General features: G+C 38.8%; 1 pseudogene; it reads left to right on the top strand.

Moving 5' to 3' along the window:
- The first annotated feature begins 1,102 nt into the window (after positions 1-1,102).
- LOC102530744 (elongation factor 1-alpha 2 pseudogene) lies at positions 1,103-2,452 on the top strand (annotated as a pseudogene).
- Positions 2,453-8,367: the final 5,915 nt, after the last annotated feature.

The raw sequence follows: 8,367 nt of genomic DNA, 5'->3' as shown, positions 1-8,367 counted from the left end.
CAAAAACTGTAAGTTGTCCTTCATCCACTGTTTTTCCTCACCACTTACATCTAATCCATCAACAAATATTGTTAATTCAGCTTCTAAAACATATTATAAATCATTTCACTTCTCTTCACTGGATTATAAAGGGCAAGGGGAGAATGGCTCAAAATGAAGAGGTAGGTTGTGTTGGTCACGAATGGCCTTGTAGGTCATGGGAAGTAGTTTGGATTTTGTTTCAAATATGATGGGAAGCTATTAGATTACCCTAACTGTCATGTGGATACAGAATTATGAGGGGGTCTGGAAAATGGAACCTAGGAAAAATAATGGGCTACACAGAATTAATCCACAGTGGAGGCTTGTGATGAGTAGTAAATTTAGTAAAAATTAATTCAATTCAGCATATATTCTAAAGATTGAGTCAACAGAACCCACTGAACATAGGGAGTACAAATCAGAGAGAATGGCAATGCATGCAGCCTAGGTTTTTTTAACCCTACATCTGGCTGAATAGAGGGGCCATTTAATGAGAATAAAGAGGAGATAGATAACAAGTTTGTTGGTGGAGGTGGAGAAGCAAAGATAGGATCACATAGAATCAAGAATTCTAACTGCTAAATCGAGGTACCAAATAAGCAATTGAATATACGACTGTAGTTCAAAAAAGTTGGAGCTATAAATTTAGAAATCCTCAGGATATATGCAGTATATAAAGCCACACAACTAGGTGAGATCATCAAGGGTCAGTTTATATTTAGAATTACATAAGAGAAAGCAAACAAAGAGTTGGCAAGGGAGACTGAGGACAACAGATGGAAATTTAGGAGAGTGTAGTGTCTAGGAATGTAAGTAAAGATAGCATTTCAAGGAGGAGAGAAATGTCAAAGATGACTGAGAAAGTAAAATAAAGTCAAAAGTGACCATTCATTTGGCAAGATAGATGTTGGTGACCTTCAGAAAGGAGTAGTGGGAGAAAATTCTGCTTGGCATGGGTTACAAAAAGAATGGGAGGTAGGGAAATGGAGCATCAATAATAGACAAGTCCTGCTTCACAGCTGCTGCACCTCTTGTTAATATCTGGATCAGCAGTGACTCTAATGAACCTAACATTGTGGGCAAAAAGAAGACCCATATCAATATTATCATTATCAGCCATATGAACCCTGGCAAATCCATCACCACTGAGCATCTCATCTACAAGTGTGGGGCATTAATGAGAACTATGAGAAGTTTGAGAAGGAAGCAGCAGAGATGGTCAAGGGATCCTTCAAGTATGCTTGGGTGCCGGGCAAACTGAAGGCAGAAAGAATGTGACATCACCACGACATCTCCCTGTGGAAGTTTGAGACCACCAAAAATTACATCACCATCATCAATGTCCCAGCCAATGGAGATTTCACCAAGAACACGATTACGGGCCCATCCCAGGCTGACTACACTGTGTTCATCGTGTCCAGCAGCATGGGCGCATTTGAAGCAGACACTCCAAGAATAAACAGACCTGTGAGAATATGCTACTGGCCTATACACTGGGTGTGAAGCCAATCATCATGGCCATCAACAGGATGGACTCCACCAAGTCCATCTACAGTACCATGTACTTCCACAAGATCACCTGGGAAGTGAGAGCCTACATCAAGAAGACTGGCTACAACTTGGCTGCTGTGGCCTTCATGCTTATCTCAGGCTGGCATAGCCCAGCACCAACATGTCCTGGTTCAAGGGCTGGAAGGTCAAGAGGAAGGAGGGAAATTCCTCAGGGATGACTCTGCTGGAGCTCAGGAATCCATTCTCCTTCCCACTCAACTAGTCAATGAGACCCTGAGGCTGCCTCTGCAAGACATGTACAAGATTGGAACATTGGCCCTGTGCCGATGGGCCATATGGAGACTGGCTTCCTGAAACCTGGGATGGTGGTCACCTTTGCCCCACCAACCTCATCTCATAAGTCAAGTCTGTGGAGATGCACCAGGAGACACTGCTTGAGGCCCTGCTTAGTGACAACATGGGTTTCAATGTGAAGAGTATGCCTGAAGGACATTCATTGTAGAAATGTGAATGGAGACAGCAGAACAACTCCCATCCCCCTACATGGAGGCTGGTAGCTTTGTGGTACAGGTAACTGTTTTAAACCAAGAGCTGGCAGATTCATGCCAGTTATTCCTCAGGGCCAGACAGACATACAGCCCACATCTCCTGCAAGTTTGCTGATCTGAGGGAAAAGACTGATCAGTGTTCAGGCATGAAGCTGGAGGACAACCCCTAGGCCATGAAGTCAGGCAATGTGCCAATGGTCCTTGGCAAGGCCATGTGTATGAAGATGTTCTCTGCATACCCACCACTAAGCCATTCCACTGTGTAGGACGTGAGACAGACAGTGGCCACTGGAATCATCAAGGTAGTATATAAGAAGTCATCTACTGTAGGCAAGGTCACCAAGTCAGCAGTAAAGACCAGCAAGAAATGAAGCATGTCCCCTACAGTCTCCTCAGCATCTTCAACTATAAAAGTTACTTAACATTCTATGTATTTACTGAGTAAGATTAATACAAATTAAGTAGCTGTCACACACACAAAAAAAGAATAGACAACTCCTCTGCATGTGGCTGTCCAGTTTTCCCAACACTATTTATTGAAGAGACTCTCCCTCTTGTATAATCTTGGCTATAATTTAGCATTAAAATTTATATCATTTAAATTTCCTAAGAAAGTAGAACTTAAATGTTCTCATTATCCTCCAAAAATGATAACTATACTAGGGGATGGATGTGTTAGTTAATTAGATGATGGGAAATCCTTTCATTATGTATCTGCATATCAAATCACCACAATGAATACTTTAAATATCTTACAATTTTATGTGTCAATTATACCTCAATAAGGATGGAATTTAAAAATCAACAACTCTTTTAGAGAGTTTTGCTACAAAGGGGAGCAGAGAAATAAGGCAGTGTGTAGAGAAACACATGAAGTCAAAGAAGAAGTTTTACTTTAAAGATGGGATTATTACATGATGCCCTTGAGTAGACAAGAGCAGGTTGGCTTCTGTGTACAAGCAGAGGATCTGACCTTGGGTGGAACAGGGACGCCTTATCCCTGTCCATAAATGGGAAGGCAGAGCACAGGAACACAAATCCAACTAGGACGGTAGATGTGGTAGTAGAAAGATAAGTTGTTTCTCTTTTATGAATTGTGTTAAAAGTGAGAAGAGAAGAAGGGCTATAGGAAATCTGAGGAAAGAGAAGGTGGACCAGAGACTGACAAGGTATTGCCAGGCACTACGGTGTCTACTTGATGTCTCTGACCTTATTTTTAAGTAGAAACCAATCAATACATAAACATGTTTCCCTCCAGTACATGCAGGGTTCGTATTTATTGTCAACATTTATTTTTATTAATTTATATATTTTATATCTTCCCAACTATACTATACTCTTCAAAATATTACATCCACTGCTCTGCTCCTAAGACCTTTACCCACACTGCCTGACATGTAATTGGTATTCCATAAATATTTGCTGACTGAATAATTCAATATCTACACATACCTAAAATATGCTTAAAACTGAACTCATTAATATCCTTAACTCTTCCAAGTACACACTTGTTCCTCTACTTTTTATTCTATAATAGTTTATCCAATCAATTTCTCAATCCAGAAATTTGGAAAGCATCCTATATCCTCCCTCATTTCATTTCCCATGACCCATTAATCATCAAATTCAAACAATTCTGCCATTTAAGTATTTCTTGTAACTATTCACTGCTCTCCATTCCTGTAGCCAATTTCCTTGTCAGGTCACCATCACCTCACCTGGATTACTGGAAAAGCACTGTAATAGCTCCCCTAGCTTTCTTTCACTTCATTCCCCACAAGTCCATTCTCATATCTTTCAAAAAGTATAAATCTTATTATGTCCTCCACAACATTAACCCCACCACTGATTCTTCAGTAGAACCCTCAGGGCAAAATTCTCTTTTTTAATGATTTATGATACGTCTCTACGTCTCTTAATCTGGCCTAGAACTTTAGTTACTAAATTAAATTAATTTCAGTTCTCTAACTAATTAGTGGTTCTCTATCAGCTCTTGGGTCTTTGCACGTGCTTTTTCCTCCACCTGGAACAGTCTCTTCACCATCAGCTCCTACTCATTCCTTTCTTTCTCAACTTAGAAGTTACTTCCTCTAAGAAGTTTTCCCTATATCATGGCACTGTTTAGGTACTCCCCCTAAATGCTTCCAAAGCCCCCTGTGTATGCTGGGGTTCTATAACCTTCCTTTAGAGCATTGTTTCAGCTCAAACCCAGATAGTAACAAATATTTACAGGGTAGATAGAATCTTATGGTTCTTGTAGTGAATTTATACCTCTATTCTTCCCCCTTAGTCCCTTAGATAACAAAAAAAGGAGGGGGATTAAGGGGTGCCTATTTGCTAAAGAAAAAGAAACCTATTTCTACCAGGTGCCCTCCAGAGATGGTAAGACAGGCAGATCCGAGCAGCTCTGTGATCGTGGGCCAATGAGATAATGATGAGGACAATCCTTTTTACTGCCTTTCCCCCCCAAATATAAGTTAGAATTTTACAAATAAATTTCTCAGAAAATCTGTGGTCTGGAAACTACTTGATATTACTTTGTTCTCCTCAGGAGTGAATCTCAATGTATTTGTGTTTCTAATTTGTCTCAGGCTCTTTCAATAAGCATCCATTTAAAATACTTGAGTAAATATTTGGGGAAAGTGAGAAGTATAATTTTCATCTCTTCATGATTACTTTACAAGCATTATAGTAAGTCACAGGAAGTAAAAAAATATTCTAAAAAGTCAAAGTAGCATGTCTTATAGCAAAAGATCTGGTTAATTTTAAGTGAACAAGCACAAACTAACCACTGCAATTTCTGCAGCAAACCAAATCACACACCTAGATTTAGAAGCAAAACTTTCCAGTTTTCTCATATTTGCCATTCTTTGGTTACAAGTGTTCAAGATGGAGGCAGAATGGTCCTATGATGACTTCTCTTCAAATTCAAAAGGCACAGGCATAGAGGAGATGAATGAAAGCAAAGAGGGACCCATAGATAAATTCAAAGCCCAAACTAAAATCACTTGGTATTTAATCCCAACTCATCTCATCCCCTATTTATTTAAATGTTACTATGATTCTAATAATTTTTAAATAGCTTACAATTTCATTTCTTACAGTATAATCATATAAACTATATATGAAAACACATCACACAAAAGTAAGCACAACATGGAGGTCTGTCATCTTCATGGAACAAGCAGACATAGTCATTATGTCTTAATATATACTCAGCAGTAGAGAGAAAACAAAATAGCTGCTCACGGAAATTAATCTGTTAAAGTCTTATAAAAATATCTCTCTGAGAGACTGTATACGTGGTTGACCCTTTCATCTCCATACACTGTTAAATGCTGCATTGCCTTTGGCAGTGTTTACTCCCAACGTACTTGTTTATATTCTCCATTAAATCATTCATTGCAAATATCTGAACTCAAGAAGGGCTCTTGAGGAATCATGTATACCAAGTTTTAGAAAACTATACTTCAAATCAGGATGACCATGAACTTACCAAGTTTTAAATATTTCCACAAAAGCACATTCCATAAAAGAGAACTGAGACAGGGTTGCCAAATTTAGCATATGAAAATGCAAGACACCATTTAAGCTTGGATTTAAGATAAACAACAAATACTTTTTCAGAATAAATATGTCCTGTGCAATATTTGGAACATATTTGTGCTTAAAAAGTGTTCACTGTTTATCTGAAATTCAAATTTAAGTGTCCCGTATTTTATCTGGCAATCCTAGAACTGAAACCTAGCCAAGGATAACTTCTGTCAGATGACTCCATTTCTCTGCTATAGATTGTCACATGTAAGATCATTCATCCAAGAGAAAGGGTGATCATAAGTTGACAACTGCAGGTTAATTAAGAACTAATTGTTGGTCAAGTTGTCAAAAATCAATACTTCTATCTCCAATGTAACAGTCAATTCAATCAATACAGATTTTTAAAGGATTTTAAACAAATACGATTCTATAATTTTTTTCTCTACTAATCTAGAAACAAAATGGTGCTCATTTCATTTTCCTTGTGAGATTATCTCCAATGGACAACATAAACTTTTGTTAAGTTAGTAATATAAAACTTGAACTTCATGAAAGTCAATATGAAAGGCAAGACAGTGCATTTTTAATAATAAACATTTTGCTTGTGTGTTTTAAATGTAATTAAAACTGAATTTATCATCCTGCCTCCCAAATCCATTCTTCTCCAATATTTCTCTTCTCCCCAGATAATATCATGGCCCTGCCTGATTATCAAGTCATAAATATGAGTTATTATCAATTCTTTTTCACACAACCCAAATTTTAGTTATTGAGTGTTTACTATATTTATCAATGTTACCATATTATGTATTTGCTATACCACTGTAATAAATTTTACCCTGAATTCTCTTGTCTCTCTTGTCTGTTGCAACACCCACGTCAGAACTATCATGACTCACTCCACAGATAAGAAACTGAAGCATAAAGAGGATGAATGGCTTGTTCAAGTTTAAACAGCTGAGCAGTCAGAGAGCCAGAACTAAAATCTAGATCTATCTTAATCACTGTTAACTCCACACATCCAGCTGGTCACCAAGTTCTATCAATTCTACTTCCTGAATATCTTTCAAATTCTTTCTCTACACCCTATCCTACCACCGAGTCCAGGTCCTCATTGGTCCTCTTAACTGGTCTACAATTTTGGGTTCTTTATTAGTTTCAGGGGGCTGCCATGAAAAACTACCATAAATTGGGTGGTTTAAACAACAGAAATTTGTTGTCTCCCAGATCTGGAGGGAAAAAGTCCAAAAGTAATGTGTCAGCAGGACTGCTTCCTCCTGAAGGCTATGAAGGAACAATCTGTTCCAGGCCTCTCTCCTTGACTTGTAGATGGCCATCTTCTCCCTGTGTCTCTTCATACCATCTTCCCTCTGTGCATGTCTATTTCTGGGTCCAAATTCCCCTTTTTTATAAGAACACCAGTCATATTGGATTAGGGAACCACTTGACTTCAGTATGACCTCATCATAACTCAACTAATACCATCTGCAATGACCCTATTTCCAAACAAGGTCACCCTCTGAGGCACTAGAGTTAGAAACTCAACTTTTTTGAAGGAGGACACAGTTCCACCCATAACAGATCTCTTCTGTTCTGCTCTCCATTCCCATCAAAGTGCGTTTGCTAAAATTCTAATCTAATCCTGTCATTTCCTTGTTTCCATATTTTCAAGGACAAGACACAGCCTCCAGAATAAGAGGCTAAACTGGGGATGTGGAGATAAGAGAGTTCTTTATGATCCATTGTGTGCTTGTTATTCCAGCTTTAGTTCTAGCCTCTTTCCACTCTCCTTGTTTAGCCCTTGAACTTTAAAGTTCTAAACAGACAATAAACTTGACCTGTTCTCTTTTATCTCTAGACTCTTGCTGGAGCTCACTCTACCATAAACACCCTGTGCTTCTCCCTCATCTCATGCTTAGTCTCCATCCACACAAGAGAAGACCTGCTCATTTTCCTTTCCAGGAGTTTTTACAAAACACATTTCTGATGCCTTCCTCTTGTGCCATCCACATTTCTCGTGAAGGATGAATGTTCTAAGCTGATTGTTCTGAGCCATATTATGTTAAAAACGAAAAAAATTAAAGGTATAAAACAATGATTATCATAGGCCCTCAGGTCTATAAGGCCAGCTTTGGGGTAAACGTCAAAGTTATAAATGTGATGTTCATTAGACACACCAGTGGTTTGGGTCACCGTGTTAAAGCTTAGTGCTCATGTATCAAGTGCACTCTTGCCCATCTCTTCTCTTCCTCCATTCAGGTACAGCAGGCCCACTCATGCTTCCCACCCCTCTATATTAAACACAGCAGAACAGGGGAACCCTTTATCACTCCCTTTTCTAGGTTCTCTGCTATTGGTGAAGTGAATCAGGACTTTGGTGGGGCCAGTTTCTATGACAGAATTTACCAGAAGCACTGTGTTTGGGAAGTTCTAGGTCACCTGCATCTAATAATAAAACAAATGTTCACTCTTCTTGTGGTCACAGATCATTATATACATTATTGTTAATCTGCCCAGCAATTCTGCAAAGGTGGTCCATACTATCTCCATTTTATTCTGAGACCTTAAGTAGTTTGCTCAGATTGCACAGCACAGAACTCAGATTCAGGCCTGTTCAATTCCTCAGCCCCTCTCTTAGCCTTTCCTTCTGACTGAAATGCTCTTCCTGACAGTCTTCAACAGACTCTTCCTCAACATTCCAGATGCTCAACTATCATTTCCTTTGCAAAACTTCTTCTGGCCAGCAATA

The sequence above is a fragment of the Vicugna pacos genome, chromosome 1, assembly GCF_048564905.1.
Source record: "Vicugna pacos chromosome 1, VicPac4, whole genome shotgun sequence".
NCBI lineage: Eukaryota > Metazoa > Chordata > Mammalia > Artiodactyla > Camelidae > Vicugna > Vicugna pacos.
This window is presented reverse-complemented; position numbering and strand designations above follow the sequence as displayed.